Below are 12,664 nucleotides of genomic sequence, written 5' to 3'. Positions count from 1 at the left end.
CCACAACGGAATGAACCGCCAACTTATCCAGCATTTGTTTTACACAGCGAATGCCCTTCCAGCCGCAACCCAACACCAGGAATACATAATGTTCAAGTCCAGTTTTTGACACTCATAAAGACTGTCATAGAAACATCGGGGTTGATTTAGATCACTCATATTGCCAAGAAGCTTTGATGTATCATCACTAACCTGTCAAATGTCCCCATAGCAATAAAACAGTATAACCTAGCAACCATTTAAAAATAGCAATATCTCTACATCAGAACATCGTAGGGACCTGGGCATTGGCTTGTTTGACTCATGCTAGCAAATGGGACTTCCTGTGTACTATGCATGGTAACAATGCCATTCTCAGTCCTATCGCAGTCACGTTGGCTTTCTCAAGTTTATCAATAAAGTTTAGGTTCTAGTTTTACTTTCTAAACCTGTATATAGCAAAGATACGACCCCGGCAGGACTCGAACCTGCAGTCTTCTGATCCGAAGTCAGACGCCTTATCCATTAGGCCACGAGGCCAGGTGGAAACTGACTGTTGACCAATCTGGTCCCTCCAAAAAAAACAAAAAACAAAAAACAAAAAAAAAAAACTACACCATATGTAATGTGGTGTAAAAATGTTAAATATAAAATTTTTATAATCCGGGCATATAAAAAAATTATACAAGCCCCAAATTTGGCCAAAAGCTGTATTTAGATGCGTTAGATTTTGTTGCTATATCTTTAAGGTTTATCAGACTTATAGTTTTCCAATAAATAATTTTTAAGCATTATTTTTCTTATAATATGGCAAGCCATATTTGACTTAAACTCCATATTTTTACTGATATGGCAAGCCATTTTTGCATGCATCACTTTCACACTTATTAAGCGTTGTATTTTCAAAAAAAAAACAAAACTACACCATACATTCGGTATTTGTGCATGCAAAAAACACAAAACACCTCATGCATGCAGTTATTTTTTTGTCCATTCTTATATTTAAGTGGGATTCGAAAATTGTGTTTGCATATGAAAGTTCTCATACAATAGCTTGTTTTATCCTGATATTGTTTTGTAACATGAATATGTCCCTCTATCTACTACCAACGCTATCTACTGATCCAAAACATGTATTAAAGGCAAATTTCACACAATTAATTTACATTTATTCATTTTCTTGTCGGCTTAGTCCCTTTATTAATCTGTGGTCGCCACAGCGGAATGAACTGGCAAATTATCTAGCACGTTTTTACGCAGCAGATGCCCTTCCAGCCGCAACCCATCACTGGGAAACATCCACAGACACTCATTCACACACAATACAGACAATTTAGCTTACCCAATTCATCTGTACAGCACGTCTTTAGACAGTGGGGGAAAACTGAGCACACGGAGGAAACCCACGCGAACGCAGGGAGAACATGCAAACTCCACACAGAAACGCCAACTGAGCCAAAGATCAAACCAGCGACCAAGCAACCTACTTGCTGTGAGGCAACAGCACTACCTACAGTGCCACTGGTTCGCTAATTTAAATTCAGTTTACTTTAAATAGTAGCTATATTTCCTCAGTAGTTGGCTGTTTTTTTATTCTAGAACAGCATGTTTATGTATTTATTTGTTTATTGGATAAACACATTTAAATCTATTTGCATTATTATCCATTATTATACAATGCATTTGTTTTTATTAATAGCAATAAAATATTTTTTTCTATTAAAACTATTTCTATTAAAAAACATTTTTATTCAAAAAGTTCTTAACATTACACTAAAAATCCAACATTTATTTAGTTTGTTTAATTGGTGTCAAAAGTGTGTGCCTTGTAACCCCACTGTGTCATGTTTTCTTCAAAACTGTCCAGCAGTCACTGTGTTTCTTACATCTTTCAAAATGGTTTCATCATTTAGCCTTAAGACGGTGATCACAACAATATATGATTTTACGTTTGTACTTTCACAGATTTAAAAAAAATAAGAAATATCGAATATAATAAAAAATACTTTTATGCTACAGAAATGGTTTTCTCCTGTGTTTCTCATCCAAATTTCGCTGATTTTTAAAGAGCAGAGTAAACTTCACATGATTTTATTTGCTACATCTGTTTTAAACAAAGAAGTGGCCCTGACAGGACTCAAACCTACAATCTCTCAATCTGAAGTCAAACATTTTATCTATTAGGCCACATGAAGTTCACTTTCCTTCACTTTCATATATTTTATTTGTTAACTTACCACCCACATGAGGGACAACTATAGTGTTTGTGGAAAGCTTCAAACCTTTAGATTTCGGTTCCATTACTGCTCTAAACACACCTGCATTTAATTATCGACTAATTCTGAACAGCCGACTGGTGTGATCGGTTTGACATAATAACGATCCTAAAGATGCGACCCCGGCAGGACTCGAACCTGCAATCTTCTGATTCGAAGTCAGACGCCTTATCCATTAGGCCACGAGGCCAGACGTATCATTAATTGAATAAATCAGGATTGGATCCCATAAAAAAAAAACAAGAAAACATGAATTTAGTCGATTTGTGCCCGCTAAAAACAGCCCATGCATGCAGTTTCTCTGTTCATTCATAAATACAAATATGATTTGAAAATCATGTTTGCATATCAAAGTTCACATGCAAAAGATTGTTTTAACCTAATATTGTTTGCAAAACAAGTGACATGGTAGGACTAGAACTTGCAACTTTTCTGAATCGTCTGTGTTTTTAAAGAGCAGGGTAAACTTTGCCTAATTATGTTGGCTTGAGAAAGCCAACATACTGTTATACTACTCTGTCCTTGAAAACAAACGTATCTCCTCCTAGGCCGTTCATGCCACAAGGCCCAAATGTGGTCCAAATGTGCCTTCTACATTCAAGATTGTTGCTATATCTCCTCATGCCTGTAAGACTTATTGTTTTTTTTAATGAAAAATGTTAAATATAAAATTTTTATAATCCGGGCATATAAAAAATTATACAAGCCCCAAATTTGGCCAAAAGCTGTATTTAGATGCGTTAGATTTTGTTGCTATATCTTTAAGGTTTATCAGACTTATAGTTTTCCAATAAATAATTTTTAAGCATTATTTTTCTTATAATATGGCAAGCCATATTTGACTTAAACTCCATATTTTTTTACTGATATGGCAAGCCATTTTTGACTTAAACTCCATATTTTTACTGATATGGCAAGCCATTTTTGACTTAAACTCCATATTTTTACTGATATGGCAAGCCATTTTTGCATGTATCACTTTCACACTTATTAAGCGTTGTATTTTCAAAAAAATACAGCAAGCCATTTTTACATAATGTTCATTCCCTTAGTCCCTTTATTAATCAGGGGTTGCCACAACGGAATGAACCGCCAACTTATCCAGCATTTGTTTTACACAGCGAATGCCCTTCCAGCCGCAACCCAACACCAGGAATACATAATGTTCAAGTCCAGTTTTTGACACTCATAAAGACTGTCATAGAAACATCGGGGTTGATTTAGATCACTCATATTGCCAAGAAGCTTTGATGTATCATCACTAACCTGTCAAATGTCCCCATAGCAATAAAACAGTATAACCTAGCAACCATTTAAAAATAGCAATATCTCTACATCAGAACATCGTAGGGACCTGGGCATTGGCTTGTTTGACTCATGCTAGCAAATGGGACTTCCTGTGTACTATGCATGGTAACAATGCCATTCTCAGTCCTATCGCAGTCACGTTGGCTTTCTCAAGTTTATCAATAAAGTTTAGGTTCTAGTTTTACTTTCTAAACCTGTATATAGCAAAGATACGACCCCGGCAGGACTCGAACCTGCAGTCTTCTGATCCGAAGTCAGACGCCTTATCCATTAGGCCACGAGGCCAGGTGGAAACTGACTGTTGACCAATCTGGTCGCTCCAAAAAAACAAAAAACAAAAAAAACAAAACAAAAAAAAAAAACTACACCATATGTAATGTGGTGTAAAAATGTTAAATATAAAATTTTTATAATCCGGGCATATAAAAAAATTATACAAGCCCCAAATTTGGCCAAAAGCTGTATTTAGATGCGTTAGATTTTGTTGCTATATCTTTAAGGTTTATCAGACTTATAGTTTTCCAATAAATAATTTTTAAGCATTATTTTTCTTATAATATGGCAAGCCATATTTGACTTAAACTCCATATTTTTACTGATATGGCAAGCCATTTTTGCATGCATCACTTTCACACTTATTAAGCGTTGTATTTTCAAAAAAAAAAAAAAAACTACACCATACATTCGGTATTTGTGCATGCAAAAAACACAAAACACCTCATGCATGCAGTTATTTTTTTGTCCATTCTTATATTTAAGTGGGATTCGAAAATTGTGTTTGCATATGAAAGTTCTCATACAATAGCTTGTTTTATCCTGATATTGTTTTGTAACATGAATATGTCCCACTATCTACTACCAACGCTATCTACTGATCCAAAACATGTATTAAAGGCAAATTTCACACAATTAATTTACATTTATTCATTTTCTTGTCGGCTTAGTCCCTTTATTAATCTGTGGTCGCCACAGCGGAATGAACTGGCAAATTATCTAGCACGTTTTTACGCAGCAGATGCCCTTCCAGCCGCAACCCATCACTGGGAAACATCCACAGACACTCATTCACACACATTACAGACAATTTAGCTTACCCAATTCATCTGTACAGCACGTCTTTAGACAGTGGGGGAAAACTGAGCACACGGAGGAAACCCACGCGAACGCAGGGAGAACATGCAAACTCCACACAGAAACGCCAACTGAGCCAAAGATCAAACCAGCGACCAAGCAACCTACTTGTTGTGAGGCAACAGCACTACCTACAGTGCCACTGGTTCGCTAATTTAAATTCAGTTTACTTTAAATAGTAGCTATATTTCCTCAGTAGTTGGCTGTTTTTTTATTCTAGAACAGCATGTTTATGTATTTATTTGTTTATTGGATAAACACATTTAAATCTATTTGCATTATTATCCATTATTATACAATGCATTTGTTTTTATTAATAGCAATAAAATATTTTTTTCTATTAAAACTATTTCTATTAAAAAACATTTTTATTCAAAAAGTTCTTAACATTACACTAAAAATCCAACATTTATTTAGTTTGTTTAATTGGTGTCAAAAGTGTGTGCCTTGTAACCCCACTGTGTCATGTTTTCTTCAAAACTGTCCAGCAGTCACTGTGTTTCTTACATCTTTCAAAATGGTTTCATCATTTAGCCTTAAGACGGTGATCACAACAATATATGATTTTACGTTCGTACTTTCACAGATTTAAAAAAAATAAGAAATATCGAATATAATAAAAAAATACTTTTATGCTGCAGAAATGGTTTTCTCCTGTGTTTCTCATCCAAATTTCGCTGATTTTTAAAGAGCAGAGTAAACTTCACATGATTTTATTTGCTACATCTGTTTTAAACAAAGAAGTGGCCCTGGCAGGACTCAAACCTACAATCTCTCAATCTGAAGTCAAACATTTTATCTATTAGGCCACATGAAGTTCACTTTCCTTAACTTTCATATATTTTATTTGTTAACTTACCACCCACATGAGGGACAACTATAGTGTTTGTGGAAAGCTTCAAACCTTTAGATTTCGGTTCCATTACTGCTCTAAACACACCTGCATTTAATTATCGACTAATTCTGAACAGCCGACTGGTGTGATCGGTTTGACATAATAACGATCCTAAAGATGCGACCCCGGCAGGACTCGAACCTGCAATCTTCTGATCCGAAGTCAGACGCCTTATCCATTAGGCCACGAGGCCAGACGTATCATTAATTGAATAAATCAGGATTGGATCCCATAAAAAAAACCCCAGAAAACATGAATTTAGTCGATTTGTGCCCGCTAAAAACAGCCCATGCATGCAGTTTCTCTGTTCATTCATAAATACAAATATGATTTGAAAATCATGTTTGCATATCAAAGTTCACATGCAAAAGATTGTTTTAACCTAATATTGTTTGCAAAACAAGTGACATGGTAGGACTAGAACTTGCAACTTTTCTGAATCGTCTGTGTTTTTAAAGACCAGGGTAAACTTTGCCTAATTATGTTGGCTTGAGAAAGCCAACATACTGTTATACTACTCTGTCCTTGAAAACAAACGTATCTCCTCCTAGGCCGTTCATGCCACAAGGCCCAAATGTGCCTTCTACATTCAAGATTGTTGCTATATCTCCTCATGCCTGTAAGACTTATTGTTTTTTTTTATGAAAAATGTTAAATATAAATTTTTTATAATCCGGGCATATAAAAAATTATACAAGCCCCAAATTTGGCCAAAAGCTGTATTTAGATGCGTTAGATTTTGTTGCTATATCTTTAAGGTTTATCAGACTTATAGTTTTCCAATAAATAATTTTTAAGCATTATTTTTCTTATAATATGGCAAGCCATATTTGACTTAAACTCCATATTTTTACTGATATGGCAAGCCATTTTTGACTTAAACTCCATATTTTTACTGATATGGCAAGCCATTTTTGCATGTATCACTTTCACACTTATTAAGCGTTGTATTTTCAAAAAAATACAGCAAGCCATTTTTACATAATGTTCATTCCCTTAGTCCCTTTATTAATCAGGGGTCGCCACAACGGAATGAACCGCCAACTTATCCAGCATTTGTTTTACACAGCGAATGCCCTTCCAGCCGCAACCCAACACCAGGAATACATAATGTTCAAGTCCAGTTTTTGATTTTCATAAAGACTGTCATAGAAACATCGGGGTTGATTTAGATCACTCAATTTGCCAAGAAGCTTTGATGTATCATCACTAACCTGTCAAATGTCCCCATAGCAATAAAACAGTATAACCTAGCAACCATTTAAAAATAGCAATATCTCTACATCAGAACATCGTAGGGACTCATGCTAGCAAATGGGACTTCCTGTGTACTATGCATGGTAACAATGCCATTCCCAGTCACGTTGGCTTTCTCAAGCCAACATCAAAGTTTATCAATAAACTTCAGGTTCTAGTTTTACTTTCTAGATCTGTATATAGCAAAGATACGACCCCGGCAGGACTCGAACCTGCAGTCTTCTGATCCGAAGTCAGACACCTTATGCATCAGGCCACGAGGCCAGGAGGAAAATGACTGTTGACCAATCTGGTTTGCTTCCTATACAAGCCCTCCAAAAAAAAAAAAAAAACTACACCATACATTCGGTATTTGTGCATGCAAAAAACACAAAACACCTCATGCATGCAGTTATTTTTTTGTCCATTCTTATATTTAAGTGGGATTCGAAAATTGTGTTTGCATAAGAAAGTTCTCATACAATAGCTTGTTTTATCCTGATATTGTTTTGTAACATGAATATGTCCCACTATCTACTACCAACGCTATCTACTGATCCAAAACATGTATTAAAGGCAAATTTCACACAATTAATTTACATTTATTCATTTTCTTGTCGGCTTAGTCCCTTTATTAATCTGTGGTCGCCACAGCGGAATGAACTGGCAAATTATCTAGCACGTTTTTACGCAGCAGATGCCCTTCCAGCCGCAACCCATCACTGGGAAACATCCACTGACACTCATTCACACACATTACAGACAATTTAGCTTACCCAATTCATCTGTACAGCACTTCTTTAGACAGTGGGGGAAAACTGAGCACACGGAGGAAACCCATGCGAACGCAGGGAGAACATGCAAACTCCACACAGAAACGCCAACTGAGCCAAAGACCAAACCAGTGACCAAGCAACCTACTTGCTGTGAGGCAACAGCACTACCTACAGTGCCACTGGTTCGCTAATTTAAATTCAGTTTACTTTAAATAGTAGCTATATTTCCTCAGTAGTTGGCTGTTTTTTTATTCTAGAACAGCATGTTTATGTATTTATTTGTTTATTGGATAAACACATTTAAATCTATTTGCATTATTATCCATTATTATACAATGCATTTGTTTTTATTAATAGCAATAAAATATTTTTTTCTATTAAAACTATTTCTATTAAAAAACATTTTTATTCAAAAAGTTCTTAACATTACACTAAAAATCCAACATTTATTTAGTTTGTTTAATTGGTGTCAAAAGTGTGTGCCTTGTAACCCCACTGTGTCATGTTTTCTTCAAAACTGTCCAGCAGTCACTGTGTTTCTTACATCTTTCAAAATGGTTTCATCATTTAGCCTTAAGACGGTGATCACAACAATATATGATTTTACGTTCATACTTTCACAGATTTAAAAAAAATAAAAAATATCGAATATAATAAAAAATACTTTTATGCTACAGAAATGGTTTTCTCCTGTGTTTCTCATCCAAATTTCGCAGATTTTTAAAGTGCAGAGTAAACTTCACATGATTTTATTTGCTACATCTGTTTTAAACAAAGAAGTGGCCCTGGCAGGACTCAAACCTACAATCTCTCAATCTGAAGTCAAACATTTTATCTATTAGGCCACATGAAGTTCACTTTCCTTAACTTTCATATATTTTATTTGTTAACTTACCACCCACATGAGGGACAACTATAGTGTTTGTGGAAAGCTTCAAACCTTTAGATTTCGGTTCCATTACTGCTCTAAACACACCTGCATTTAATTATCGACTAATTCCGAACAGCCGACTGGTGTGATCGGTTTGACATAATAACGATGGTAAAGATGCGACCCCGGCAGGACTCGAACCTGCAATCTTCTGATCCGAAGTCAGACGCCTTATCCATTAGGCCACGAGGCCAGACGTATCATTAACTGAATAAATCAGGATTGGATCCCATAAAAAAAAAAAAAAAAAAAAACAGAAAACATGAATTTAGTCGATTTGTGCCCGCTAAAAACAGCCCATGCATGCAGTTTCTCTGTTCATTCATAAATACAAATATGATTTGAAAATCATGTTTGCATATCAAAGTTCACATGCAAAAGATTGTTTTAACCTAATATTGTTTGCAAAACAAGTGACATGGTAGGACTAGAACTTGCAACTTTTCTGAATCGTCTGTGTTTTTAAAGAGCAGGGTAAACTTTGCCTAATTATGTTGGCTTGAGAAAGCTAACATACTGTTATACTACTCTGTCCTTGAAAACAAACCTCCTAGGCCGTTCATGCCACAAGGCCCAAATGTGGTCCAAATGTGCCTTCTACATTCAAGATTGTTGCTATATCTCCTCATGCCTGTAAGACTTATTGTTTTTTTATAAAAAATGTTAAATATAAAATTTGTATAATCCGGGCATATAAAAAAATTATACAAGCCCCAAATTTGGCCAAAAGCTGTATTTAGATGCGTTAGATTTTGTTGCTATATCTTTAAGGTTTATCAGACTTATAGTTTTCCAATAAATAATTTTTAAGCATTATTTTTCTTATAATATGGCAAGCCATTTTTGACTTAAACTCCATATTTTTACTGATATGGCAAGCCATTTTTGCATGCATCACTTTCACACTTATTAAGTGTTGTATTTTCAAGAAAAAAAACAAAACTACACCATACATTCGGTATTTGTGCATGCAAAAAACACAAAACACCTCATGCATGCAGTTATTTTTTTGTCCATTCTTATATTTAAGTGGGATTCGAAAATTGTGTTTGCATATGAAAGTTCTCATACAATAGCTTGTTTTATCCTGATATTGTTTTGTAACATGAATATGTCCCACTATCTACTACCAACGCTATCTACTGATCCAAAACATGTATTAAAGGCAAATTTCACACAATTAATTTACATTTATTCATTTTCTTGTCGGCTTAGTCCCTTTATTAATCTGTGGTCGCCACAGCGGAATGAACTGGCAAATTATCTAGCACGTTTTTACGCAGCAGATGCCCTTCCAGCCGCAACCCATCACTGGGAAACATCCACAGACACTCATTCACACACATTACAGACAATTTAGCTTACCCAATTCATCTGTACAGCACGTCTTTAGACAGTGGGGGAAAGCTGAGCACACGGAGGAAACCCACGCGAACGCAGGGAGAACACGCAAACTCCACGAAGAAACGCCAACTGAGCCAAAGACCAAACCAGTGACCAAGCAACCTACTTGCTGTGAGGCAACAGCACTACTTACAGTGCCACTGGTTCGCTAATTTAAATTCAGTTTACTTTAAATAGTAGCTATATTTCCTCAGTAGTTGGCTGTTTTTTTATTCTAGAACAGCATGTTTATGTATTTATTTGTTTATTGGATAAACACATTTAAATCTATTTGCATTATTATCCATTATTATACAATGCATTTGTTTTTATTTTTAGCAATAAAATATTTTTTTCTATTAAAACTATTTCTATTAAAAAACATTTTTATTCAAAAAGTTCTTAACATTACACTAAAAATCCAACATTTATTTAGTTTGTTTAATTGGTGTCAAAAGTGTGTGCCTTGTAACCCCACTGTGTCATGTTTTCTTCAAAACTGTTCAGCAGTCACTGTGTTTCTTACATCTTTCAAAATGGTTTCATCATTTAGACTAGAAGACGGTGATCACAACAATATATGATTTTACGTTTGTACTTTCACAGATTTTTAAAAAATATCCAATGTAATAAAAATACTTTTATGCTGCAGAAATGGTTTTCTCCTGTGTTTCTCATCCAAATTTCGCTGATTTTTTCAAAGATTGTCAGAAACACGTCTGCTGACACTGTGGTGAAAACCTCGGAAGCATGCCATGGTTAACCCTGAGCAAATATCTTAAAACTCTGTTACATTTAACCCTGTGTTACTTTGTGGTCCGTGCTCCCCTCATGGGTTACTTTACTCTTTGAAAATAAAAGTAATATTATTACATAGCTCACTTTACCTGTAATGTGTTACCCCCAATGCTGAAAGACATTGTATACATACATACACTGTAAAACAAAATCCGTAATTTTACGATTTGTTTCCAGCAGCTGGGGTGCCAGACAAAAAAAAGTAAATTAACGACAGTTAAATTACAGAAATATACTGTAAAATAACATATTAAATTACAGAAATTTACATTTCTGGTCATTTTTTGTAATTCAACAGCTGTTATTTTACAGTAAATTTCTGTTATTTAATGGTTATTTTATTTTACGTTTTTTCCAGCACCCCAGCGGAGTTTTTTTCCCAGTGTATACATAAGCAACAACAATACATCACACTCAACCGTTATGTTCCTTCAACAGCCTTTTATCAACCATTTAAATTTGCATCCCAAAAACGATTTTCGGGCACATTAAAAACGCCCCATGACCTGAAATTTGTGTTTACATACAATAGTTTGTTTTACCCTGATATTGTTTTGCAACATACTGTATGTCACACATAAAGGGCTAGAACTTAGATTTTTTTTAGATTTTTTAAAGAGCAGAGTAAACTTCGCATGATTTTATTTGCTACACCTGTTTTAAACAAAGAAGTGGCCCTGTCAGGACTCAAACCTGCAATCTCTTGTTAACTTACCACCCATATGAGGGACAACAATATTGTTTGTGGAAAGCTTCAAACCTTTAGATTTCGGTTCCATTACTGTTCTAAACACACCTGCATGTAATTGTCGACGATTTCTGAACAGCGACTGGTGTGATCGGTTTGATATAATAACGATTCTAAACTTACGACCCCGGCAGGACTCGAACCTGCAATCTTCTGATCCGAAGTCAGACGCCTTATCCATTAGGCCACGAGGCCAGATGAGGAAGTGCTTGTATCAATCAGGTTTGGATCCCACAGAAAAGCCCCAAAAAACATGAATTTGGTAAATTTGTACCCGCTAAAAACAGCTCTTGCAGTTTCTGTGTCGATTTATACTTACAAATATAATTTGAAAATCAGGTTTACATATCAAAGTTCACATACAATAGGTTGTTTTAACGTAGTATTGTCCACCTGTATTTAACAAAGTTGCGACCCCGGTAGGACTCGAACCTGCAATCTTCTGATCCGAAATCAGACGCCTTATCCATTAGGCCACGAGGCCAGTTAGGAAAATTACCCGAATGAATCAGGTCCGGTGGTCACATGGGTGGCCGTGGCATAGATAAATATTTCTCTTCAAAATGAAATAGTCACCATATTCTCACCCATTTGATCCAGTCATCCAGAAGGATTTATTTATTTATTTTTTTACCAAATGTTAAGGAACAAAACATAAAGCCCTACAGATTAAATTATGTAACAAAAATAAATTAAAGGACAAAATAAAAAATAACTAATATACAAGTACAGTACATTTTTAAAATCTATCACACTTCCTGCTGCCAATGCTTTTCCTTATATGGTGTTGAGCGCGCTGCTTTTCCGGTGTAACACCGACTCTAAACAAAATTAACATATTGTCATGACTGAAACGGCTGATTCCACAGCTTTAATTTACATCATGAAATATCTTAAAAGAAAAGTAGGAATAGTGGTTGTTTTTTTGTATTTTTTAGAATGACAGTCTGTGTGTATTTCTTTTTTTATTATTATAGAGCAGAACGTTGAATCTGACGAAGAAAAACACACTCGAAGGAGCAACACACCAACAACAGGTCAGGATGACGTATTTTTGTTATTTCGCACTCAGGCCTTGGACACGTTAAACATTTGAGTTCAGGATTGAATACACTGCATTGTTTTTGTGTATTGTCAGCAGTTAATTTCGGAGGATGGTCTAGTCTGGATGTCAGCACGACCCTTCAAATTATGAGTGAGTGT

The 12,664-nt window shown here is 35.3% G+C and overlaps 1 protein-coding gene and 7 non-coding genes across 8 annotated transcripts in view; 1 reads left to right on the top strand and 7 right to left on the bottom strand.

The window, feature by feature from the left end:
* Nucleotides 1–12,664, top strand: part of LOC147835938 (uncharacterized) — a 939,756-nt gene that overhangs the window by 789,461 nt on the left and 137,631 nt on the right. The window lies entirely within an intron of this gene.
* Nucleotides 447–519, bottom strand: trnar-ucg (transfer RNA arginine (anticodon UCG)). Its single transcript has one exon. It is a non-coding gene; the product is annotated as a tRNA-Arg (tRNA).
* Nucleotides 2,373–2,445, bottom strand: trnar-ucg (transfer RNA arginine (anticodon UCG)). The gene has a single exon. It is a non-coding gene; the product is annotated as a tRNA-Arg (tRNA).
* trnar-ucg (transfer RNA arginine (anticodon UCG)) lies at nucleotides 3,776–3,848 on the bottom strand. Its single transcript has one exon. It is a non-coding gene; the product is annotated as a tRNA-Arg (tRNA).
* trnar-ucg (transfer RNA arginine (anticodon UCG)) lies at nucleotides 5,710–5,782 on the bottom strand. Its single transcript has one exon. It is a non-coding gene; the product is annotated as a tRNA-Arg (tRNA).
* On the bottom strand, nucleotides 8,653–8,725 carry trnar-ucg (transfer RNA arginine (anticodon UCG)). The gene has a single exon. It is a non-coding gene; the product is annotated as a tRNA-Arg (tRNA).
* Nucleotides 11,584–11,656, bottom strand: trnar-ucg (transfer RNA arginine (anticodon UCG)). The gene has a single exon. It is a non-coding gene; the product is annotated as a tRNA-Arg (tRNA).
* trnar-ucg (transfer RNA arginine (anticodon UCG)) lies at nucleotides 11,873–11,945 on the bottom strand. Its single transcript has one exon. It is a non-coding gene; the product is annotated as a tRNA-Arg (tRNA).

The sequence above is a fragment of the Danio rerio genome, chromosome 7 (assembly GCF_052040795.2).
Source record: "Danio rerio strain M-AB ecotype USA chromosome 7, GRCz13ab, whole genome shotgun sequence".
NCBI lineage: Eukaryota > Metazoa > Chordata > Actinopteri > Cypriniformes > Danionidae > Danio > Danio rerio.
Note: the sequence above shows the minus strand (reverse complement) of the source record. Positions and strands in the feature narration are given on the sequence as shown.